General features: G+C 45.7%; 1 long non-coding RNA gene across 1 annotated transcript; it reads right to left on the bottom strand.

Moving 5' to 3' along the window:
• Window positions 1-3321: 3321 nt before the first annotated feature.
• LOC140845459 (uncharacterized) lies at window positions 3322-4376 on the bottom strand. The gene is made up of 3 exons (XR_012124223.1): window positions 4226-4376; window positions 3857-4107; window positions 3322-3733 (listed from the first exon to the last, which is right to left on the bottom strand). It is a non-coding gene; the product is annotated as an uncharacterized lncRNA (long non-coding RNA).
• Window positions 4377-27079: the final 22703 nt, after the last annotated feature.

Raw genomic sequence — 27079 nt, 5'->3', positions numbered from 1 at the left:
TTGTGCTCCTAACTCCTCTCCATTTCCTCATCTTAGAGTGGAGACGTTACTATCCTTCTGCCAGGTATGTTCAGAATAGAGGTAAAATATTTAAAGCTCCTAGCATGATGCCTCTTATGTAGAACATCCTTTCCTTTTGCTTTGTGTTTCTTGTGGAGGAACATCAATGTGGGTAAGACCCTGGCGTCTTTCTGGCCCCTGAGAGAAGGGGGAGTGGATCACCTAGTTGGCAAATGTGGTCTAAGAAGTGGGCATGCATACTCATGCTCCATCCACGTTTTCTTTGAGATACAGCTGACAGGATGTACACATGCTGCCTTGATCACCACACCTTACATTTTTTGGGACCACTACAGGTAGAAGCCAGTGCTTTTCCACCACTGTCTGGGATCAGGTATTAAGCCCGCTTGATTCTCATTGGCAGTAAAAGGAGGCCCATTGCTACCCTAAACCTAAGCCAAGCTCTCCAGTGCTCACTCTGTCATTTTGATCTCCAGCTGTCAGACCTCTCTGTCATCTTGAATGATTCAGACCGAGGTGGGGAGTCGATGAGGGTGGTGGGGGTATCATTCAGAAACCTGCTTTCATCGCAACATGTCCTGCATCCAGTGTTCAGTAAGTGGGAGCTGTTAATGTGCACTGAAAACGCACTTCTCATACTTCTGGTGCTGACTCTGCCTCTTCTGAGTCCTCTCCAAGGCCGCTCCCATTCACCCCAGGACTTTTTTTTAGTGATATTGGCCTGAACTCAGCCCTCCAGTTTCCCTGTCTTGCTGAGGCACTTTCTGAAGCCCTGCCAGATGCATGAACTTCCTTTTCCAAGAGGCAAGATAAATGCGCTTTGCTGGAGGCCCTTAGTAGGTTCTCAGTTCCTTGTTCTTCATTGCAGGATCTCTGATGGATGCATCAGGTGCTCTGGTTGTTGTCCTGCAAATGTAAGAACGTGGAGGGATAGAAGGGTTAGTTATCGGAAACCAAAGGGGCTTTGCTGCTGGTCCCCACTGCCCACGGTGTAAAGGAGTGAGATCCAGCCAAGGCAGTCATCCTAATGGTCAATTAGCCCATAGAACCATGAACAGTGGAATTTACACACAGTGGCCACCTGCACGCCCCTCGCCACCGCTCCACACGACCTTGTGCATAAAAGAAGACAGGGAGGAGACCCATTCCAACATTAATGTAGATGAAGGGATTCTGGGTGAATTTTTCCTTCTTAAAAAGACATTTTACATATTTTTACACATTTTCTACAATGAGCAAGCTTAAATTTTAAAATGAAAAGGAGATTAAATGTAAGACTCCCCTGAAAAAAAATATGATTTTACAAAAAAATTCCTAGATCCTTTAATAATACTTATTGGGTATATACTATATATGAGGCACCCGGCCATTTGCTGTGACAAGTGCAGAGCATATAAAGCATCATCCTTGTCCTGACAGGGCACCTGCATTTGTTAAGTTACAGGGCTTGAGCTGGGGAGATCTGTAAGGACACAGAGGTGACTAAAAGACAGCTTGTTCAGTCCAATAAGCTTTTCCTGAAGGTTTGTGTGCTGGATCCTGTTCCAGATGCTAGAGATACCAAGTCAAATAAGAAGCTGTCTTTGCCCTCCTGCTGCTCAGTTGGAGGCAAGTGGGCAGTAATTTATATACAATGCACAAAGTGCAAAGATAAAAGTAGAAAAGGAAAATCTGAGTGCACAGAAGGTAGTGAATTCTGAGAAGGCTTCCTGGAGGAGGTGGTACCTGAACAGAATCTCCCAGGATGAGCAGTTTGCCAGATGGGAAGGGTGGAAAGGGTAGTTCATGCAAAGGCCTGGAAGTGAGAAGTCTATGGGCTTAGCTGAGAATGAATTATAGCACTTTAACATTCCAAATTCTTAAGAATGGTGTGGGCATCAATTGGGAGGTAGGCAAGTCCTGAAGAACTTTGTGCACACAGCCAAAATGCTTGGACTTGGCTTGAAGGGGATTTCAAGGAGTGCGACATGATCACATTAACATTCTAGGAGCTGTGTTCAGGGATGGAATCGAGGGGGACAAGACTGGAGACAAGGAGACCATTGACGTGGAGTCTGTCTCATTAGTGTAAGTTAGAGATGATGGAGAAGGCCCCAGCTAGGGCAGGGGAAGCATGGAGAGAAAGAATCGGACTGGAGAATTACATGGAAGACAAAAGCTGCAGCATTTGGTGATAGACTAGAGCAGAGGTCTCCAAATTTTGGCTGTGAATGGCACAGACTTCCTGCCCATAGAAAAGGTAAAAACTGCCAAATACCCGCGTGACCAGTCTCCTTTGCAGCTAGGTCCTGGATCAGTGATCCTGGCCAATGGAACCGAGAGTGTTTGGAAATGTTTCTCCCCTCCTGGCTGCTGCCATGCCCACAATGTGATGCTCAGAAGCCATCTCACAAAAATGGCCCCGGGGGTGGGAGGGGTGAGTGTTGGAACTTAAGGATTAGTCAGTATTCTTTAGAAGACAGAACCAAAAAATGGAAATTACCTGCCTGGCCTTTGGGCCACTGAATTAACCAACTCTGTAAATGTTTTTCTCTGGATTTCTGGATTTCTGGATATGTGATTAAATACATTCCTCTGGCTAAACCCTTTTAGTCATGCATTCTCTCCATGATGCCAATAAGATACAGTGACTGCGTAAGCAGGTTGTTTGAGCGGCTGGTGGTGTTCAGGTATAGACATATTAGAGAGCTTGGCTGCCTGGCAGAGAGCTTGGAGTTCATTTTGTGAAGTGCGTGGAGGATGAAAGCCCTTCCCACAGTGGCACGCCTTCCTGCAGAGCAAGAAGGGCCCTGGAATGAAGGCGCCTGCAGACCATCAGGTGGGGCGCCCTGTATGTCTGCTGGGCCTGTGTCCTTGCATCCCTGCGTCCCTGGCGGTGCCTCCCTGGTGTCCGCCACAGGCAGGGGGAGCCTTCCTGGAGAAGGCCAACAGAGGTCGCCTGGTGACCAGAGAAGAGACCACGACAGGCCAGTTCTGAGCAGGTCTGGGCCTTGGTTTCCTCATCTGTACACGGGGAGTGCCTCCCGGCTCAAGGTGATTCTGATGGCGGAGGTGCTGGGAAGCCTTGGACAGCCTGGCGCTGCTTGCGTTCATCGCCCTTCCCACACTGCAGAGGCCGCCCTCCGCTCTGCAGCCCCTCGCCTGCTCCAGGCCCCTCTCTGGCTCCTGCTCCCTGCTCCCTCTGTCCTCAGTGACAATGCCGACCTGCCCGCCCTCTCACCCACTCCCTCACAGCCCTCACTGGAGGGAACGGCCAAGATTGTTGGTCTAAGGAAAGCTTTATTGCCTCTCCTCGGTTCCATGTTGAGGGTTTACTGGAGTCTTTCTGGACACGTGGCTGAAGGCCACTGGGTGACTCTCCGGGCAGGAATGCTGGAGAAGAACTAGGCGGGGCAGGCTGACCTCTGATGTGCCCCCATCTGCTTCTGTGTGCCGGCATAAAGGCATAAAGGCTGACCCAGAAACAGATGGGGGCTTTCATTTTTATAGAACTTCGGAGGCTCTCCAAGGTCGTATCATCTAACGTGGTGCTCCCGACGGCTCTGGAAGGTAGGCCTGGCAGGTCTGAGCATGGAGGGGGCAGGCAGTGTGGCTTCGCAGGGCAGAAGGTCAGCACCGAAGACAGACAGCCAGGCTGAATGCCAGCCTTGCCCGCCGCTCTCTACTGATGTTGGGCAAGTTTCTCAAGCTCTCTGTGCCTCGGTGATTACATCTGTAAAATGAGAGTGAGGATTATCATAGGAGCATGTACCTCTATTTTATCAAACGGAGTTATTTTATTTAATGAGTCAATATATGCGAGGTACATTCTAAGATGAATGTTACTGCTACTAACCTGAATGGGCGCAGAAGTGGCCCTACTGGCCCAGTACCTGGTGAGAAGGCTGTGGACACACTCTGGGTATCTTCTCAGGCCACGCCCTTCCAGCATCTTTCCTCACCACGGGGGCTGGGCTTGTAGACTAAACCAGAGCCAGCCACGCAACCCAGGCTGGGCCACTCAGACCCTGTCCCAAGAACGTGGTGTTTTCTGGAACAGCCATTCTCATCAGCCTGGGAAGGTTCTTAAAATCAGGGACTTGGGAACTGCGAGTCAGAAATGGGGACACGTAAGCAGAGAGGAAGAGAAAACAAGCACAGGGAGAAACCTTCAGAGAGAGGAAGAGGCAGAGAGGGAGGCAGAGAAGTGGAGGAAAACGGCCACCTTTGTCCACCCTTTCCTGTGTCTGAGAGGATCTGAATGGTGGGCTCCAGGGCCAGGAGTCTTCAGACCCACCCACTTCCTTTTATTGACTAATCTTGGACAAATAACCTAAGCCCTCCATGCTAGTTTCCCTGTCTGCACCGAGGTGCCACCCAACAAAATCCCACTGTGTGGGTTACCTTCATCCCCATTGCTCTATGATACTGCTCGGTGGGTGTGGCCTGGAGTTCTGTGAGTCATCATTGCAATCCCGACTCTACCATTTGCTAGCTTTAGGATTCAGCATAGTTATATATGTCCTTTAGACCTCACTTTTTCACCTGTAAAGTGAAAAGAGTACCAATCTCATAGGGCTCCTGGGAGGATCAAGTGCAGTGGTGTGCTGGTAAATGTTTAACAACCAACTCTGGAGATGGGGGACTCCGGATTTGTAGCATTTGCTAATTTCCACAGTACAAATATACCCTCCATACCTGATTTTGGTGTAGCCTCTTTAAGTGTGGAAGTGAAAAAAGAGGTGCACCACTGCTTATTTCCATTGTACAAATACAATGGGCATAATGTGAGCATAGATCATAGTCAAGAGCAAAATAATTAAGAACTGATGACTGTTGAGTTTGTGTTGCATTTGTTTTTAATGTAATATATTGAATAGTGAGTTTATATAATTTAATTTTTAGTAATTGCTGTGTTTAGTTAACAGCTTGCAAAATTCTTGAAAATTTAACAATTGACTCTCAGCCAGTCCAAAGTGGCTCCTTGGGCTGTTGATGAACGAAGCTCATACTAGGTTTAGGAGGGAATCCAGTACACATGAAGCGCCCAAGAAAACATTCATCCATGTGATTCTTGTCATTTACTTTATGACATAGTTCATGATAGTAGTGGAAATATCAGGGAAGAAGCACATTTTAGGAGAACGTTTAATGAATTTAGGGTTACTTTTTTAAATTGAGCAGTGTGAACTTGAGGTTTATGCAACGTGATTTACTCACAAAATTACTGTGAGAATTGGAGCAAATTCAAATCTGAGACCAAGAAGAGAACTGAGAAATGTTAGGTTACAAGTTTTGTGAAAATTTGGTTTTGTTGTGGCATTGTACGTGGTAGAAGGAAGTTGGAGGCAGTGTCTGCCTGGGGCCTGGAGAAGCAAGAGGAGGGATGCACAGGCGGCAGCGCTGTGCTGCATGTTGCAGGCGGATACAATCACCTACAGTGCCTACAGTGCTGCAGGCTTGGAAACGACAGCGATATGTGAAATAAACAAGAGACAGGAGAGATCTGGAGGCCAGTAATATTTTATTCATTAGACATGCATGTCCACACATGCACACAAAGGAGCACTCCATGTTTTACAGTAATATATATGTATTTGCAACTCTTATGTTCTAGGCAGGAAAAGATGGGCATACACACATTGCATAATTGGAAAATTAATAAAGGACTACAGACAGTCTTTGACTTTCGATGGCTCAACTTACAATGGTGCAAAAGTGATATGTATTCAGTAGAGACCATACTTCATATTTTGAATTTGAATCTTTTCCAGGGATGGTGATATGTGGTATGATACTTTCTGGTGACCGGGCAGCAGCAGTGAGCTCCCAGCCAGCTGGCCAGCATGAGGGAAAACAACCTGTACAGTTACAACCACTCTGTTTCTGGTTTCAGTACAGTATTCAATCAATTACATGAGATATTCAATACTTTATAATAAAATAAGCTTTATGTTAGATGGTTTTAACCAACTATCTCCTTTAGTCCTTTAGACTATAAGTTAATATAACTGTTCTGAGCACATTTAAGTTAGGCAAGGCTAAGCCATGATGTTCAGTGGGTTGGGTGTATTAAATGCATTTTTGACTTCAACTTAAAATGGGTTTATTGGGATCTGATGCCATCATAAGTGGAGGACAGAGGTGTGGGCAGAGCTAGGGAAAGCAACCAGAGTTGGTGACATGTCCTGTAGCTAGGGACACCATGTGACTTAACCATGCCCCAGGCTTGAAAGGTCCAAGTCCCCTGAGAGTGCTGGAGGGAGGCCACATCACAGGAGCTGTGGGGATGGAGTCAGTATCTGCCCCAGCTGAAGACCTCCCTCCTCGACAGTGAGAGAGTAAAGGAGATATATCCCCCTGGCCAGACCCAGTCAGAAGCCAGAGGGAAAGCAAAACATCATCGCTCGCCTTACAGATGAGCCTCCAGGGACCCAAGAGAAATGGAGAGTGGAGGTGTAAATGGAAAATGACCATCACAATATTCCAGGACAAAAATCACACATATCAGGATGAACGTTAACTGGGGGAGGGACTAGCAGTGTAGAAGAACATCCTAGAACAAGTTCTTTGCCCTGAAAATGATCATGTGTCAAATGGAGGAGCATAATTAATTCAGTTCTCAGTGTCTGAGGTCTCAAGGAGAAAGCAAATCTGGCATTTGCTGGAAAAGCCTCACACACTCAAGAAGCCCTTGGAAAACACCCTTTCCCCCTTGTGCTGTTTGCACTGTAATCCAGGCGCTCCCATGCGAACTCAGGGCTGGAGAGAGAACTGACTTCATGTGTGAGAGAATGGGCTGGTCACAGGAAGGGGCCCAGGGCGAGGACTGGGCGATGCAAAACAAAAGCAGAAATGTGTGTGTGGGCAGTAAAATGGGTCTCAGGAGTATTTTTAAAAATCTGTGTTTATGAAAGAGGAAGAGAAGACAAGCAGCAATCAGGGAGGGATGATATTTTTCTTGTGAAAAAGAAAATAGATATGCATGCAAAGAACACTGTCTGGCAGGCAATATACCAAAATTTGAATGGTGGTTGTCTTTGGATGTGGATTATCAGTAGTTTATTTGCTTTCCTGTATTTTCTAATTCTCGTAAAGTAAACCTGAATTCACATGTAATGGGCAAGGAGTTAAGTAAAAAAGGTAATGATGTCATTGTATAATATTAATAGCTGGGGCTCGGCATTGATGATATCTGAATGTTGTGCCATGTTTCTTCCCTTTGTTCACTTTCTTCTCTTTCCTCTGCCCCCGGGTTCTGTAACATGACTTACCTGCTGTCGGAGCTGATTAGTTCACTCACTTGCAGTGGAAAGTTGGGGAGTTGACCTGGATAAACAAAGGGGTTATCAATGATTACCGCTTGGGAACATTCTCTGCCTTCTACCAAGAAGCTCAGTAGGGATCAAACAGTAACTTCTTGGAATTTGGTTCTTATATTAGTTTCTTAGGGCTGCTAGAACAAATTACCACAGACTAGGAGGTTTACAGAGAACCCCAAAGTGCATTGTCTCACAGATGGGAAGGCAAGAAGTCAGAAATCAAAGTGTTGGCAGGGCTGGTTCCTCCTGAAGGCTGAGGGGGCATCTGTTCGCTGCTTTTGTCCCAGGTTCTGGTGGTTGAAGGTCTTCCTTGGCATCGTTTGGCTTGTAGCTGCATCCGTCTCATCTCTCTGCCTCTGCATCCCACGGCCTTTATTGCCCTGTGTGTCTGCATGTGTCTAAGCCTCTCTCTCCTTAAAAGGACACCAGTCATTGGATTTAGGATGCACCCTAATCCACTCTAAGCTGGGGTAATTGATTACACCCATGAGGACCATGTTTCCAAGTAAGGTCACTGGCTGCTACTGAGGTTAGGACTTCAACATATCTTTTGGGGGACACAATGCAACCCAACCTGCAACAGTATCATTTGTCAAACACTTACTTGCCTTAGAGAAAATTTATGCTTAAGAATTTTCCTGATGAAATAATCATAAATATTTAAAAATTCTTCCTGACGTATAGTTTAATATGGGGAAGTACAAAGGTTATAAGTGTTCAGCTCCATAAATTGTCACAAAGTGGCACACCCCCATAATTAGCGCCTGAGCCAAGAAGCAGAGCATGACTTTTCCTGCAGAAGTCTCCTTGTCCCCTCCCTTGATCCTTACCTCCAACACCATAGACGCAGCTTCCCTATTTTTGAACTTAATAAATACAAAATAATACAGAGCCTAGTATTTTGTGTCTGGTTTCTTTTACTCAACACTGTATTTGTGAGATTCAGCCATATTGTGAGTAGCAAGTTTGTTTAATTCTAATTGCTCTATGGGTTGCATTAGACGACTATTTCACAATTTACTGTTGGTATATATTTGCATTGTTTCTGCTTTGTTTTTTCCTACTTTAATATTGCTACATGTGTCTTTTCGTAGATATATGTACATACCTCTGTTGGGTATACTGGAGTACATACCTCTGTTGGGTATACTGGAGTACAACAGTACTGGGTATACTAGGAATACAACTAGGAGTAGTACTGAATCACAGGTAAGCATGTGCTCAGCTTTCAGAGTTGCTGCCAAAGACTTTCAAAGTAGTTGTATTGATTTGCACTTTCACCAGCAGTGTAGGTGTGTACTGGTTGCTCTTTATCATGACCACCACTTGGTGTCTTGTCTTTTTAATTTTAATCATTCTAGAAGATGTGTATATCTTTTCAAATAAGATATTTAATGCCACATTGTTCATCAGAGCAAATGAAGCAAAAACTAGAAATGATTAAAAGACACGTAGAGATGCTTTTGATATATCAGGTCAAACTGAAGTTATTAAACTCTATGAACCCATTTTTTTAAATAGAAGGAAACAGAAAGAAAGCTGTACATCTCTCTCTTCCTCACCTTCTATCTACATATACCCGTAGCATGTTCTGTTCCCTATGTGTGCAATGCTTCTCCCCTAGCTCATTTCATAGATGCCCATTTCCATTCTTTAGGTCTCATTTCAATCACTCCTCCTCACGAATGCCCTCCCTGATCACCCATTATAAAATCAGTGCCGTTTGATCTTCCTCTTAGAACCCAGTTCTTTTCCTTCATGGCAGTTAATAAGTTTCTGAATATATGTAATGTTGTGCTGCTTGTTGTCTCCATAAATGCAGGGACCGTGGGTGCCAGACCCTGAGTGGAGGGCTCCATCTATAGCATGTGTTCCAACCAGACATCCATATGTCTCACATTCTAATGGGGATGAGAGGTAAATAACATGACTATAGATCATAATAACTGCTCTAAAGGAAGTAAAGTAAATGACAACTGGGAGAGGGTCATGTTGAGTAGGAAGAGTTGAGACCTGGAAGGATGATAAGAATCCAGTCCTGCAAAATGTGGGGAAGATCAATTCAAGCAGAGGAAGGAACAAGTGCCAAGGCCCTGGGGCAGTTTGACTAAAGGACAGTGAAGGAGCCAGGGTGAGGATTTTAGATGATGAAGTTAGAAAAGAAGGGGTGAGTGAGATCATGAAAAGTCTGGTAGACTATGCTGAGAGTTTGGATTTTGTTGTAAAAGCAATGACAAGTTAGAGGAGGGTTTTAAGCAGACATGGACAACCAGGACTCATTGATAGACTGGGTGTGGTTTCTGAGGAAAGAGAGTCAAGAATCACTCTTAATGACCTGAGCTACTGGGTAAATGATGGTGCCATTAACATTGAGGAACAAATTCAGGGAAGAAAATGAAAGTTCTGTTTTCAGCATGCTAATATGATAAACTTTAAGAAGACTAGTACACATCTAAGTGGAGATATCAGCAAGTTAAGTGAATACACAGGCCTGAACTCAGGGACAGGGTTTGGGACTTACCACCATATGGATGCTGTCTGTAGCCATGGGACCGAAAGGAGCCTGTGGAGAGAGTGTGGATGGGCCCAAGACCAAAACTAGGTTCTTCAACATTTGCAAACTGATCAAAAGTAAAGCTAAATCTGAGCAAAGGAGACTGAGAAGGAGCTTAGCTTTCTGGGAAGGAAAAACTCCCCTTGTTGGGTATTATGAAAGTCCAAGAAGAAAGTGTTAGAGGAAGAGGATAGTCAATGGTGTCTGTTGCTTTTGAGAATCTGAGTTCAGTGAGAATGAAAAATTGACCCTTGAATTTGGTAGCCTGAGTTTGCTGGTACCTTGAGAAGAGTAGTTTTTTTGCTTGGGGATGGGGTGGGAATGAGGCTTCAGGGGAGTAGAAGCCTGTGGAGAGTGTATTGAGAGTGAATTGAGAGACTTGGAGTATGGAGCGCATGACTAACCTCTTACATGGGCCTGTATTGTAATGTCTATCACACTGACCCCACACCTGCCTCGCCTCCTACCCAGGCAGCTCACTGGGCCTTATTCATCTCTGTATTCTCAGTGCTTCGTATAGTACACCTGACACAGAGTACACACTTACTCAATTGTTGAAATAATGCTTTTAAATAAAATCCTGGGTCCAAGTCCCAGTCCAGCCCAGTGCTACATGTATAGCCTGGGCACATCACATAAGCTCTTATTGTTTCATGTGTTAAGTGGGAAAATTGAAAAATGGGGTGAACAATATCAGCCTCCCAGGGTTATTGTGAAGATGAAATAAAATACCAAATGTGAAGATATATACAGTCCCTTCAGAAACTGTGGCTTCCCATACAAACGTGAGTCAGGGTTATTGTGAGCAGATGACAGAGAATCCACCAGACTCCAGCTCTCTGAGGCACCTGGCACATTGTCCCCTGAAATTTTACTTGCAAAATCAATTCAGATTGGCTTCAATACAGACACTTTGCTCATGAACTGAAAGTCAGCCAAAAGACACAGAACAAAGAGCCGCGGTAATTGTTAGCATCTAACACAACAAGGCCTCGTTTACCGGAGATGCTGGTTTTAGGATCGACCTTCTCGAAGGGGGTCTTTATGCATTGAATGGGAAGTCCTACCATGCAGAACTGTAATAGCATTTCCCAGGGAAACAAAACTGAAGGGATTTGCAAACATCCATTAGAACCAGGAATTTGCAAATGGATTTAAAGGGCTGAAGTCTGTTAATCTGCTTTTTCCTTCAGACCTTGCTCTGGGGAGGCTTCATTGGCTGGGGGCTGCCCAGGCAGTGGCAGTTGTGAGGCAGGCAGAAGTCTCCCCGATTTCACTCTCTGAGTCGGTATCACCCCATGCTCATCATTGCCATTATCACAGGAGTTTCAGTGTCTTGAATCCAGATGCTTCCTCTGGGCTAGACGGTTTATAGATACTATCTTTTTTGTTCTTCACCACTACCTCATGACCCCAGGTCAACGATCATCCCCATTTTACAGAAAAGGAAATAGAGGCTCAGAAAAGTTGAGTCTCGACCATGTTCCCAAGACAGCAAGTGGCAGAGTAGGGATTTAAACTGAGGCCTTTATGTTTCAAAGCCTGAGTTTGTAACCACTTGTCTACGCTACCTCTCAGGGGGAGATTCTTTGGGTCTTCAAGGCTGCAAGGGGCAGATACGTGCAGATATCTTCAGTTATGGAAGTTGTTGCAAAGATTTGACAGTGAACCTGAACTCATGGCTGATTCTGCTTAGGGAGATGGTGATTCTGAGTTCTCTTATCACACACAAACATACACACACATATCTCATCAGCTAAGACCCCAAATGAAGGGTTGGCTTCACAGGGCTCAGCCTCTTCTGGGCTACAGCTTGAGCTTGAGCATCCTTTCCTTTCCACAGGCACACAACTGTCCTATTTCCCAAGGACAGGCCCCAGGTGGGGGCTTCATTCCCCACCGAGTATGGAGTATTTGATCGGGGGGAGTATCCCCACCAAGTCACAGCATCCTTTGCGCAACACTCTTAGAGTCATTTGCTAAGATAAGTCTGTGGATGAAGATGGCACTTGGAACTTCATGGACCTTTCTCTAGAACACAGTCATGGAACCAAAACAGTCAGTGGAGTCAATACACGCCCGGGTTCAAATGCTGCCTATGTCCCTTCTAACCATGTAATCTTGGGCACTGGTGACAAACTGAGATAACTGGCTATTTACTAGGTGCCAGACCCTGTTCTAAGCATCTACCATGAATGTAATTATGAAATTGCCTATTCAGAGGGAGATTTTATCATCACCCCCATTTTACAAATAGGGCAAGGCACAAAGAAGTTAAGAGACATGCCTAAGGTCATAAGCCAAGTATGAAGTAGCGGAGCCAGAACCCGAGCACAGGTTCTGAGGCCAGAGCCCGCGCTCTTGGCCACCGTGTGACAGAGCCTCACTCCCTGGGTTAAGCATCTAGCAAATGGTGCTGATAATGCCTTATTGGTAGGGGTTAGCTGCAGAACTGGACTTAGGACCCTATTGGTGAAGATCTCTAGTCTTACTTCAATTTCAGCCCTCTTAATGGGAGTCATCTTTTAAAATGCAAATCTGACTGGAGCTGTGGGTGCCAGACCACAGCATGTTTGTATAAATTAGTGTGTCTTTAAAGTGCATCCTGCCTTCAGCAGATGGAGAACACCAGGCTAAGAGGGTCCCAGTGAGTTTCCTGTGACAGTTGTGACCAAGTGCCACACATGGGGTGGCTTAGAAAAACGTGAAATTATTCTCTCACAGTTCTGGAAGCTGGAAGTACAAAATCAAGGTGTTGGCAGGGTTTCTGGTCTTTCTGAAGGCTCTAGGGGAGTATCCTTCCTTGCCTCTTCCTAGCTGCTAGTGGTGGCCATCAATTCTTGGTGCCCCTGGCCGCAAATTCTGATCTCTGCCTCCATCTTCATGTAGCTGTCTTCCCTTTCTGTGTTTGTGTCTAAATTTCCCTTTTCTCATAAAACCCCAGGCTTAGCTTAGACTCCAAACTAGTAGGACTTCTCACCCTGAGTACACCTGCAAAGACCCTATTTCCAAATGAGATCACATCATGAAGTTCTATGTAGACATGAATTTGGGGGGTACATTATTCAACCCAGTATGGAAGAAAAAGCTGACAGCAGAGTGAGAAGCAGGAAAGTGGGTACTGTCTCTGTGCCTGGGTACCTTTCATCTCTGAGGGTCCAGCACTCTATCAATAAGATGACAGGGTTGATCTTTAAAGCTTCATCCCCCTGTAACACCCCTCATTTCCTGCGGGAGGAAGCAAGCAGCACTGAGGGCCATGGAGGGCCACAGCAGTCAGCAAGACAACACACCAACAAAATCCTCTAAAGACAAGCCTCCCGTTCTAGAAGTGTCTGCAATCAGCAAACAGCTGCCGCTACACCATGCTGGTACTTTCAGTGGCCACATCTGATGGGCCCTAGTGGAACCACTTATTCTTCATCCGGCGAAGACCATGGTGGATGGCCTTCTAAAAATAACCCAGGAAAAAGCTTCAAAGGGAATAGTTAGCCTCACAAAGAGATTGAGACGGCCTGAAGCGGGAGGGTAAGACTGAGCACCACAACTTATCTTGGTTAAGGAAAGTATGTGGCTACATTGCAAAGTTTCCAAATAGGTTAAAGGCTGGACCCCCAACAAGAGGCTTTAGGTGTGCCACATAATACGGTGACATTAGAAGATCAGCTTGCTTCTAGAAAGTGCTAGATCCTGTCCTAGGACTTTGTATTATCTCATTTAATCTTCAAAACAAGTAATTACAAGGTAAGTATATTCGCTGAGTGTATACAATGTGCATATGTATTGAACATGAATTCCGTGAGGAACAAATAAATACATTGAGGGGCTTCAAGTTTTTGGCTTCCGACATCCACCCTTATGTGTATGAATACAAAAAAAAAAAGACCAGAAAGAAATATACCAAAATTATATAATTATTAGCATAATTTCAACCATTTTCATGTTTTTATTTTCTAGGTTCCCTCGCTGTTTTCTTTTTTATAATTAGAAAACTATGACCTTCTGTCATTTTATTTTCATTGATTTAGTAATCCTTTTAGATTACTCATTTAGAAGCTATGAAAAACTGAGCTTCCGAGAATGGCTCGCTGAGAGTGGCACTATTGGTAAACAGCAGAGCCAGGAATTCAAACTCAGGTCCTACTGATTCCCAGCCTGGGTGTGAAGGTTTGTTTGGGGTTCAGGGGCTCCGTCTTTGTCTCGGGCATTGGGCTGCCTCCTTCCCAGCCCCAGTGCACCTGCAACCCCCTGCCTCTGGTCTCCGGTGGTGGGGAGTGTCATCCTCCTCCCCTCCTCTGCGTATGGACAGTCATCTATTTGTCCTGGAGCCAAGGATGGGTGATAAGGGCTCAGAATCATTTTATTTCCTGAGCAGGGATGTGGCCTTGCTGTGTGGAAACCATCAGCTCAAGGGGCATGAATTTAGCTGCCCTCCCTAGCTGGCAGCAGGGAGGCGGGCAGGGTCCTGTCAGCCAGAGGATGCAGGCCCAGCTCCAAAAGGGCTTTTGTCTGAGGCCGGGCCTCAGGCCAGAGTGACATTCTTTGGTGGAGGCTGCCAGGCCACTGCTGCGTGGGGCACCTGCAGGGCAGGGAAGGAGAGAGATGGAGAAGCTCGTCTTTCTTTCAGAGAGAGCCTGCAGGGCAGAATCTGCTGTTTGGGGCCCCTGGGGTGCTGAGGCCAGGCAGCAGGTGCTTCAGGCTTGAGAAGAGAAGCCACGCCCAGATTCCCACACTGCCCAGAGACGTGGACTCTGAATGTCCAGCTTTTGTTATGCTTGACTAAAACCCAACAAGAGGAAAGAAATCCACTCCTTCTTTGGTTTCTTATAAAAATCCTGAGTCCACAGACTTCTCTGTGGGAAGGAAGGTCCTGTTTTAGAAGACTCCTCTTGGAGCTCTCCTCTCAGCACACACGTCACCCTCAGGAGTGGATGCTGCAGGAGTCCCACTCTGATCCCCTTGGCAGGATCCACGCACCCATCCCGGGTTGCTGCTAATGCTCACAGCTGCCCCCTTCTGTGGAGAATTCATCCATCAGGAGCCGTCTTATCTGGGCGATTACCAGCCCTGCCCCATCCTGGACCCTTGCAGTCAGTTACTGTCACAAGGGCCTCATGGAGGCACCAGGTCTGTAGAGCGGCCCATGCCTCAGGGTCCCCCAAGAAATCAGGCTGAAGCTAGACTTTTCTTCTAGCTTAGGTCCTCTTTGTGATCCACCGACAATCAAACCAACTGGCTCTCTGGGGTTGTCATGCCACTACTGTAGCTTCAAATATTGATACTTATTTATCATGCCATCCCTGCAATGGTTTTCCTGATATGGGAACTGCCTCACACGGATGCTCGATATGGCTGTCAGGCTTGGAAGAGCAGGCATTTCCAAGAGCTGGGTTGAACGGGGACAGAGGAAGCACATTTCCGTGTTGTGTCATTATCTGTCATCCTGTGATTACTCACCAGAGCTGCCTCCCTCGCCACCTCCCCTGAACCCACACAATACGTGAAGAGAAAATCGGATGGTGGCTTGGAGAGTGAACAGCACTGGCACTGCCCAGCTGAGCTGGGGATGGGGAGTGAGCTGCCACATGGTTTTTGAACCTGGATGTTCTGTACAGCCTATTAACCCCTAGCCAAGCCATTTCCCTTTCAGGTCATCCTTTTGTTTTTTCATTCATTTATTCATTCAATATTGAGTCACTTTGTGCCAGTCTGGTGCTAAGCTTTGAACATGTACAATATCATACTCTCCCAATGACCATGAGGTAGGTGCAATCACCATCTTAGTCACCTCTCAACGATTAGGGGTCTAGGTCGCCTAACTGTTTTGTCTGTTGTTGCACAAGCAGAGTCTGGATTCAAAAACATGTGTGTGACTCCCAACCCCATGTTTTTCACCATGATACCATACTGCTCTTGTTATCCTACAAGAGATCGTCTACTGGATAGTGGTTTTCAACTGTTTGATTCTTCTTTCCCACCAACAATTCTTGTGTGTGGTTGGGGTGGTGAGGATTAATGGTGAGGTGGAGATAGGTATGTGGTAAATAGTTTGCTCACAATCACACAGCTAAGAAGAGCCAGATCTCAGCTCAAGGTCTAGCTGATAGCAAAGAACCCGAAGTGCACACTTTTCCTCCCCTGCTCCTTATCTGGAGAGGTATGCCTCTTATCACCTGATCTTTTCCAAACAGGGACTATATACCAGGCATTGTGAAAGAGTACAAAAGTCCATCTCCTTTGCCTCAAGATGGGATAGATCTGAAGTGTAATTTTATGTTCCAGAAGTCCTTGGGGGATTGGGTGGTGCTGGTAGAGAGAGGAAGTTCCAGATTCTTACAGGAAAAAGAGCCTCTGCCCAGGGCTTTCATGTGGGGTTGAGCAAGTCATCCGCTACACAGCGCTGGCATGGACTGTCCGCTTTGTAGGATGTGTGAACAGCATCTGTGCAACTGTGAATTGTGGCCAATATCTACTGTGTAGGAAAAGCACTGAATCCATTATCCACCCACCAAAATGTGTTTTAAGGGCCTGCCCGAGGCACAGAGGGCACCTCTTTCTCTGCTCTCAAAGAGTCCTGAAGTTCATTTATCAGGGAAAACCAAGCAAAGGAAAAGTATCAACATGGAGCAGCACAGAACAGCAAGCAACCCACCACCCTATGGGAACACTGGGCAACATCTGGAGAGATTTTAGGTCGTCATAAAGAGGGGGTGGGGATATGTTACTGGCATCTAATGGGTAGAGGGCAGGGCTGCTGCTGAACATCCTATAATGCATGGGACAGGGCATAGGAGAAAGAGCACTGAAGCTGGAGTTAGAAGGTTGGGGCTGTAGGCCAGCTCTGCCCCTAACCAGCCTTCCCAGTCTGGGTTCACGTCTGGTAGGTTCCTTGGGGCCCCTCCTCTGTGCTTCAGGCCTCTGGTTCAAGACTTGTCTTCTCCCCTTAGCATGAGTTTCAGACTGAACTCCAAGTAATCCAGAATCCTTCTCTAAGCACCTCTACTGGGTCTGGTTCAGGCCCGTTCTCTGGCTCTGGCCCTACGTGGAGAGTTCCTGAAAAATGAAAGGTATTTTCAAACCTAAGGTCTTTTTGGTGCCCTGAGATTAAACCACGCCTTCTTGGTTTGGTTGTGTGGCCCAGGCCCATCTGGGTGGGCCTGGCTGGGTCACATTTCCCTCATGGACTCGTGGGTAAAAGCAGAATGTTTTAGGCCGGCTTTTCCCAGAAGCAGACCCTGAGCCGAGGATCTGAGTGTAACTGATTCCCTAAGGAAGAGCTCCCAGGAGAAGCAAGTCAGGGAGTGGAGGAAGCAGGGCAGGAGAGGGAAGGACGTGGCAAGGCTGTGATCTCCGCTGAAGCCCCAGTCTCACCCGGATACCACAGGGAACTCTGGGCATAAATCATAGCTCATAGTTTATTCCACCTCAAATCAAAGGGACTGTACCCTTGTACCACCACGCCTGCCCATTCCTGAGGGAAGTGCTGGGAATGAAGTCACAGGTGTGATCAGCTGGTCCACAGAACTGGGCGACAGGCACAGAAAGCTAGCTAGTCCAAGGGATTTGGGGGCCCTAGGGGGCGGGGATAAAATGAGAGTTCCTGCGGCCAGGATTCTCACCTGGCCCTGGTTAACTAGCTCACTGCACACCTGTGGGCAATACATGGCTGTTGACTCTATAGAAAGAGCTCTGCCCAGTGCTCATGCATGTGACAAGGCTGCAGGAGAGCAGAGCAGAGGCTGGAGTGGTAGCAGTGCCGAGGACAGAGGCCCAGAGGACGGCTGTGCAGGACGACTGTGCAGAGAGGCCCAGAGGACAGCTGTGTGGACAGAGGGGCACAGAAGCAGAGACTGGCTTGCTGCATGCAGACTCGCTCTGAGTGAATGGGATTCTAGTGATTGACCTGCCACCTGGAAATAAAGTTTGGTATAACCCTTTCACCCCAAAGAACGTTTTGCTGTCAATTTCTTTGGTCACACTGAATCCAAAGCGAACTTGCTTGAGGCTGAAACCTATTGGCAAGACAGGGGGTATCAACAGTGTCCATCTCAGTTTCAGCACTAGTGATGTCTTTATTCCAAGCAGTGATCACAAAGAAGCCTTCACAGAGTAGTAGAGGGGAGAATTTAGTTCACTAACGTTTCTTTGGTCAAATCCAAATTGTTGACCTCCTGTCTTCCTTCTAAATTTCAGATTCTGACCAGCCCAGATGGCTTCCTCTCTCATTTCAGTATCAGCCTAAACAAGTTCCAATTAGATTGAGCTGCAGCAAAAACAAACCAGCACAAAAACACAGCATGCTTCCCTAAGCCAAATAGAAATGGTTTTTGCATAATCTGTTATTTTTTTCATGGATATTGACACATCTGCTACCTCCAAACCTTGGTGATCAAGGGTTGATTATATGGTAGTCCCATCAGTGAGTCTGTTGAATATTCTGAAAGGTACCTGTGGGGAAAATGGACGTTCCCATGGTCAGGATCCTCACCTGACCCTAAACCGCTTGACGATGTAATTGGCCTACTGCTAGGCTGCCTCTCCCACACCCGTTGGCAATGAGCTATTACTGACTAAGTCACTATATAAAGAGCTCCACCCAGTGCTCTGGGTGGAGGTAGAGAAGAGGTGGATTACAGAGATGCAGACTGTTGGATGCAGATGTCATTCTAGTACTTGACCTACTCCTGTAAGAATAAAGCTGGGTATAAACCCTTTTACCCCAAGAACATCACATTGTCATTTCTCAGTCATACTGAATCCATAATGAATTGTCTGGGGCTGAAACCCTCAGGCAAGGCAGTACTTCTTCCTTCCTCCTCAAAAAGGCAAGCCTCTCTCCAATTACGGTCAATGGCTGATGTAGAATGCTATCTGTTTGGATAATAGAGAGGGCACAACATTTTAGGCATGAGCAACTCTTAGGTCAAGAAATTTTTAAATGCCATGTGGATAGCCGTCAGAATTTAACTTTTAAATGTGGGACTACAATCTGTAATTTGCTCATCAAACATAAATGAAATAACTCCCCTAAGTGCCAAATTTTATAGCAGTGGTTTTCAACCAAGGACAATTTTGTCCCTCAAGGGGACATTTGACCACATTAGAAACCTTTTGGTTGTCACAGTTGGGTGGGGCAGAGGTGGTGGTGGTGGTGGTGGATGTGCTGCTGGCATCTGGTGGGCAGAGGTCAGGGATGCTACTGAACATTCCACAGTGCAAAGGACAGCCCCCTGCCCCCACCACAAGAATTACCTGGCTCCCAATGCCACCAGTGCTGAGGTTGAGAAACCCTGATCTCAATTGTTTCATTTTGCCTGATTTTTGCATTGATTCTCTATATCTAGGCCTATTTTCAATAGTTTTGAACTTTCAAATTCCAGGGCTTAAATATTTTTGAGCACCAATTAAGGGCAAAATGCTGTCCCAGGTGTTCTGGTATTAACTTTTGGGTATTACTGAGTTAGTAAAACAATGAGTTCCTCAGCAACGTTGAGTTCCTTCCATCTGACTTTTCTGTCCCAGCATCAGGGCAGGTGACTGGTTGTCTTGTCAGTGGGTTTCAGCCCCAGCCAAGTTCACTATGGATTCAGTGAGACCAAAGAAATGATAGTGGAATGTTCTAGGGTTGAAGGGTTTATGCTCAACTTCATTTCCACGGTGGCAGGTCAATCACTAGAATTCTGTCCACTCAGAACAAGTCTGCATGCAGCAAGCTGGTCTCTGCATCTGGGCCTCTCTGCCCTTGCAGCTGTCTCAGTCTCTGTCCTTGGCACTGCCACCACTCCAGTCTCTGCTTTCCTGCAGCCTTGCAGACCTGCCACCGTGTTGCCCAGAGCACTGGGAAGAACTCTTTATAGAGTCAATAACAATGTATTGCCCTCAAGTGTGGAGTAAGCTAGCTGACCAGGGCCAGGTGAGGAACCTTCACTTTATCCACACTGGTGCAGTCATGCAGGTCCCTGCACTCAGTAGGATGTCCCATGCTTGGGGCTTAATGCCCTGCAGTGGCTATCTTGAGGTCCTTAATTATTTTGTCTTTGAATTTGTGTTTTGACAGCAAAGTCCAATGAGACGATGCTGCCTCTACAGGTGCTTAAAGCCTCAGCTCACATGGGGTCCTGCCTCCTGCCATCTCCCACCTGCTTGGGATGGGTTCTTGGCTGCCCACTCCTCTGTCCCCACCCATTTTCCACTGCTACCTTCACCCCTGGCAGGGGCTGAGAGAGGGTCTTGGGTGGGGTACAGTGCTCCATGCACAAGTCAGGGTGCAGAGCACCAGGTTCCTGTGTGGGTCTTCAATGCCCCAGAAGTACCCCCATGCCTTTAGAAGTGTGACATTAAATTACAAATAAAAATGCAATGTTATGACTAAATATTTGTGTCTTTCCAAAATTCCTATGTTGAAGCTCTAACTCCCAATGTGACAGTATTTGGAGGAGAAGCCTTGGAAAGGTCATTAACTTTAGATGAGGTCACAAGGGTGGGGCCCCATGATGGGATTAGTGTCCCTATAAGAAGAGGAAGTGAGGCCAGAGCTCGCTCTATCTCCACCAAGTAAGAACACAGTGAGAAAACAGCTGTCCACAAGCCAGGACTCCCACCAAAACCCCAATGTGCTAGCATCTTGATCTTAGATTTCTCAGCTTTCAGACTAGGAGAAAATAAGTTCTTATTTTTTTTAAGCCACCCAGTCTCTGATATTTTGTTACAGCAGTCAGAGAGGACTGAGACACATGACAGGTTGAGAGAAATAGAGACAGGGAGAAAGGACAAAACTTTTCCCCTGCTTTTGGAACAAGAGGCCTCACATTTTCATTTTTACTGGGTCCCACAAAGTATATAGCTGGCTCTGTCTAGAATAGATTGCTGCTGCTTGTCACGGCTGTTCTCTTCTAAGCAGAACCTTCCTAGTGCAGTTCTGAGGTTCCCTTTTATTCTTGGGACATGAGGTCTTCTCACAGTCATAGACCAGCAAATCTTTTTTGGAGGAAGTTTCAGACCAGATCTCCGATACATTTCACACATTACTGAACTACTTAATACCAAAATAATTAGAAAAAAAATGAAAAGGTTACAACCGTTCCGGTAGTTCGGATTCTCTTTCAGGTTTGTGTGTATAAGGAGGCGGCTTGTTTAGCATCTTCTGGGTTTCTGGTTCTTTTTATTGCCCTTGGCCTCTCTGGCCCAGGCCATGGGCCTTGGTGAGAACTTCCTTGCCCAGTACTTGGTGGGATGCCTAAGGATATAACAGAGACTTCACCCCGCCCAGGAGCAGCTGTCCATTGAGCCTGCCTGTTGATTGTGTTTGTATATGGCAGAGTGTCATCTTATATTTTCTTTTATTATAACATTCCTCCTGGTGGTGAGTTTGTGGCGGCAAGACATAGAGTGCCTACCCTCCTGGGGGTCACTGCATGTTTATCAAAGCGACGTGGTTGCTTGGCTCTGATCACATCTCACTGGTGGACCATAGTGCTACTGTATTTTATAGATTAAGTTCCTGAGGCAATGTGAAAGCATAGGAAATGTATCCCTGATCCCATGACCAGGGACTAGCAAAGCAAAAACCTGAGCTCGGTCCCGACTGACTCCAGATGGTAAACTCTAGCCTCTGTTCCTCCAGCCCATTCGGTTTTCCCTACTGGCCTCCAGGGCTCAGAAGAGAGCTATCAGGGACTGAGAGGACCTCAGAGCAGCCTGGCCCTTCTGCCTCAGGCCCTGTGAGGCTGCCCAGCCATGGGAACAAATGGGGACTTAATCCCACCCTGTTTCTGCTCCCCAAGCCTCAGTCTGGCTTCTTAACCCAGAAGAATGGGTTATTTTATCAAGTTCAGCTGCCTACAGGGGGCATTTTTTCTGACATCAAAACAAAGGCACCGTATAGACAAGCAGCTGTTGAGGGCATAGAGGGGTCGTTGGTTGGTTTGTGCTGCCTGTCCATGACTTCCAGCTGGTGTTGTCAGCCCTTGGGTGCCCAGGGCTACCCACAGCCAGCAGGATGCTCCTACTAAGAGGCCATACCCTTGACCCTTAGGGCAAAAGAGATGCCACTGTGTTTTTAAAAGGGGGCCCCAGACCCATCCATATCAGAGTAATCTGGGAGGTGGTTAAAAATGAAGGTTCCTGGACCCTGGCCAGATGGCCACACTCAGACCCTCCGAAACTGGGGCCTGATGACCTGCATTTTACCAAGTACCCCGGCGCATTCCCTGCCCTCTGAGGTCTCAGCAAGTCTCCTCCGTGCCTCCCGCTCACCGCTCTGTTCTGCTCTACACCCATCACTGCCCAGTTCCAAACTAACTCCTCGCTCCGGAACTGACCCTCCTTGGCCCCTCAGTCCTCCACACTCAGGGGCTGTTTGGTCTGGCCAGGGTGGGAAGCCTGGTTTTCCCTCTGGGACTCTCCACTCAGCTGGCACCTTCGTGGCTCTGGGCCGCCTCAGGGAGCACCTTGCTCTGGTGAGGTGCAGGTTCAGGCCCCCCGCAGGCTGGACGTAGCTGCTCTGAAACCTTGCTCTTCCCTATATAACCCTCTGGGTCCCGAGAACGCTGGAACCTCACTCCCGAGTGCCCTCAGACCTGGCCGACATCCTGTCTCAGAGAGACTCCGTCTCACAGTCCCCATCTCTGTGACTCCCTCGAGTGCCTTTTGTCCTGAGTGTGGAGGCCCAGGACACAAGGACACCACACTGCCCGGCGGTCTCTACCCCCTTCTCAGTCCGCCTCCTTTGTTGTCTCTGGCCCAGGCCTGCCCACAGCCTGTGGTTGGGGAAACATGTAAATGCTCTGGGTTTCTGGTTATAGATTTTAGGAACTACAGGGAAAACCTCTATTCTCATATGTGAGTCATTCAGAGTAAATGTTAGTGCTGGAAATGCCTTTTTTTTTTTTTTTTAAAGTAAGTTAAAGAAGCCAACAGTGAAAGGTTGAATTTTTCATATTTTAGTGTTAATAATGTCATTTAGTAGCACCCACCAAAGCCTCAGGGTTGAGCTGTTCTTCTGCAGGGGCAGTGATTTAATGATAATGATTGTAAGTCATCATGGTAATAATTAACATGCTGTTTTATAGGTTACTTACATTGTATTTCATTTGGTCCTCATAGAATACTAATGGCTAAGAGTCACTGTGTGCCAGGCACTGCTCAGGATTTCCATGTATGAAATTCCTTACCAGTAGAGGGAGGTTACAATCACACAGCTGGTGAGTAGCTTAGCTGATCAGCACGCAGGCAATCTAGCGTCAAAGTCTGTGCATTTAATCATAAAGCTATAACTGACACATATAAACCCAGGAAGGTGGATTTTAATATTCCTACTCTACATGTGGGGGATCTGAAGATGAAAGAGGTGAAGTGGCTTCTCTGGGTGAATCACTGCCACCTTTTGAAGGTGGTAGGCAGCTCAGGATGTTTAGGGCACATCACCTGAGTTTTAAGGCCAAGTTCTTAAGGCCAATGAGGAAACACTTAAGAGATTGAGGAGGGCCTTGTGTGGGTCTGGGAATCCTGGTGGTAACTTTTTGGGTCAAGGAAATCCCATTTCTTGCTGATTTAACTTGCATTTTGATGTTTTCTGAACATTTTCTGAGAACCAATTATGTTCACACTAACATGATTTTTAACTTAGGCATTGTGCTAGGCTAGGAGGATACCGAGGTGAATAAATCACAGTCCTTAGCCTCAAGGTTCTCACAGTTTAATGGGGAAGAGAGAGAAAGAGAGATGAAATCAGGTAATTATGAACAATATCATGCTGTGTGGGAACTATATGAGGGTACTATGGCATTATAGACGGGAGGTTGTGGGGAGTCAAGGGAGAAGGGTGGAGCTGGGTGAACAGGGTGAAGGGGAGATTTTTTGAGTGACATCTAAGACTAAAGGGGTGAATAGGATTTTTCCAGTCAAAAAGGGGGTAGAGGGACATCTGCTTTTGCTTTCTACATAATTGTTTATGACATGCCAATTCTGCCAAAAATAACTAGGGAGGCTAGACACAAACCGAACGAAACCCCAAAAACAGCAGCTTGGAAGGACTGGAGCACAATCAAGGCAACCAGGACTTTAGAGACCAAGATAGTAAACAGAAGGGAACTTTATAGAGAAATGAGTGATACTCTACACCACTCTCCCCCTTAAGGCATCTGCAATTCATCAAGAAAGAATCTAAGTCAATTAGAAGGTCACAGCTAGAAAACTAAAATCTAAGCAAAATTTTTGACAATCTAAAGGTGCTGAGGGAATTCAAATTCTATCAAAAAATAAAAAACCCTGGTAAATAGATGAGATTCTTAATGAGACCACTGAAGGTCCTTGTCCTAGGAGTAAGGGCAACAGAAATAGAGCAGGTCTTACGGAAACAAACTTGCACTCAAATCATCTCAATTTCTGATTGGATTGAGCTGAATTCCTCCTATACTAACTGCTCCAAGGAAAGTAAAGCTTCTCTGGAGAAATATGACATCATCTGGATTCTTTACAAATCTAAGCTGACAAATCCAACTATATCAATAATTACATTAAGTATAAATGGTATAAACACTATAATTAAAAGGCAGATATTGTCAGTTGTAAAAAATACATCAAAACTGCTATAATAAAAAAAATGCTCATATATTGCCCGTGGGAGTGTAAAGTGGTACAACCACTTTGGAAAACTGTTTAGCAATATCCATTAAAGCTAGACATATGTATATCATACAATCCAGCAATTCTACAGAAAAGAAATGTGTACACATATTCACCAAAAAAGTGGAAGAATGTTCATAGCAGGAATTTTGTAATAGCAAAAAGCCTGGAAACAACTCATATTTCCATTAGCACTTGACTGGATAAGTAAATTGTGGTATAGTTATACAATGGAATATTACAAGACAATAAAAAAGGGCAGCCTAGTGCCATATGCAACAACATGGGTAAATCTCATAAAGTAAAATTAAATGAAAGGAGCCTGATAAAAAGACATATACTGTATGACCACATTTAATTAAAGCTCAAAACTGGGCAAAACTATTCCATTTGGGAAGAAGTCAGAATAATTGGCTACCTTTTAGGGGATGGGAGAGAGTAGGAGAGGCTTGTGGAGTATTGATGATACTCAGATTCCTGATTTATATAGTGGTTGCTTGAGTATGCCTATTCTGTCAAAATGCATCAAGCTGTACCAACCATTTTTCTATATTCATTTCATGTGTCACTAAATGTTTCCTATTAAAAAATGGGAATGAACATTCAAGGCAGGGAGGATGGCATAAGCAAAGGCATGGAGGAATAAATAATATGGCATGAGGAAAATTATAGATAGCTCAGTGTTACTGGAGCATAAAGCATGAGACAGGCTATAGCAGGGCTGAGGGAAGAGGCTATAATGGGCAGGTTGTGTGTATGCCAATCATGCTGAAGAGTGTGGACTGTCTTCTGATTAACACTGTCATTTAAACACTGAAAGATTCTAAGCAAGAGGTGACCTAAAATAAAAAAAAAAAACCTTAGTGTGCATTGGTAAAGAGGGATGAAAATAGATGCAGGCAAACTAGTTAAGATGCTCCTGCAAAAATCAAGATAAGGATGAAGAATTGATTGTGGAGATATAGAGAGAACATGACTTCAGAACTATTTAGGAGACGATATTAGTAAGACTTTATTGGATGTGGGAGGTGAAGAAAAGCAGAGTGGAGCATGATTCCTAAATTTGTAACACAAATGACTGCGTGGCTGGTGGTTCTACCAGAGGTGGCAGAGAAAATTCAGCAGTTCAAGGAAGGGGCCAGAGGCAAATTTACTTTCAGACAGTTTGGACAGGTTTCCAGATAAGACAGCATTCAGGTCAAGGGGATTCTTTGGGAGTTATTTTGGGGTCCCTTGTTTCCTGGAATTGATGACTGATTTAAATGCCAGGTCTTGATGTTCCCTACAATTACTGTTTGATTTTCTTGCCGTTTCTGGTCATAGTGTGCATTCAACACACAAAGCCATGCTTGTTGGCAGCAGATCTAGCAGCACCGCTGCCCTGGGGTCTGAAAGACTTCATCTCACTTTCGTCCATCCCTCCAGACAAAGGCAGTCTTATGCACCATCTATTTCAGTCATTTTTATGAGCGCTGCGGAATATTTTCAAGCTATCCCTTTTAAGCATTATCTCTTGGCAGTTAAGAAAATAGATCCATTGCAAGCACTGGAGTTTCTGAAAGGGGGATTAAAAATAGCTCAGGGCACTAGACAGCTGCAGCTATTGGGAAACTGAGCCTTTTGCTTGCACTTTTGCCACTTTCTGTTCCAACCTTGCAGCTGGAAATGAGCAGATGCAAATGGAGGAAGGAATGGGCCAGGGCCTTCTCTTAATTTGGGGTCACACTTGGCAGTGTGAATGCTGAGAGGCACCCAGGTAATGGAGAGCTGGCATGTGAAACTCCAGGGTTTGAAAAAGCCTATTCAATATTATGATCCATCTTTATATTTGGAAATGAAAAAAAAAAATAAGCCTGTTGGTTTTGTCATGCAAATTATAGAAAGCAAATAGGATAACATCCTCTTGGCTGATAGAGATAGACAAGATAGACAATGCACTGACTAGTAAGAATGTTTCCTTTGCATTCTCTCATGGAGTACCTATGACAATTAGAGGTAGCTGTTACTGCATTCCCATCTACAAGTATGAGAACTGAGAAAGGGAATTGCTGAGGACCTGCCCTGAGTCAGAGTCTGGAATGGGGGAAGTAGGGCTGCAACATGGACTCCAAAGCCCCTGCTCCTAGCCACACCTCTGCATCAGCTTTTAACTGGGGGCACACGAGATTTTCACGTTTCTCAAAGGGCATTTAGAGACAGAAAAACCCAACTAGACATGAACAAATCTCTATGCTAAGTAGCCATGACGCTGCTCAATAAGTGTTTCCTGAGGAATTGAATGACTGCATTTTAAATAAATGAATAAAGACCCTTAGGCTCTGTGAGATTTCATTTCTTTATCTGTAAAATGGATATAATGGTATCTTGTGACAGCCTTTGCAAGAGGCTGTGAAGCGCCAGTGGGATAATGCATTATTGAACTAGTTCACTACCCCAGAAAATCACTCAGCAGTTAGCCCAGCCAATGGTTACTGAACACTGACTATGTACCATAGTAGGTGCCAGACATGCATCAGTGTATATACACTTAGGGGATAAGGGATAAAGAAGAAAAGGAAAAGTCGAGTTGGGTACAGGT

Source organism: Manis javanica, chromosome 2 (genome assembly GCF_040802235.1).
Source record: "Manis javanica isolate MJ-LG chromosome 2, MJ_LKY, whole genome shotgun sequence".
Lineage (NCBI taxonomy): Eukaryota > Metazoa > Chordata > Mammalia > Pholidota > Manidae > Manis > Manis javanica.
The sequence above is the reverse complement of the archived record's forward strand: the minus strand, read 5'-3'. Positions and strand labels throughout refer to the sequence as shown.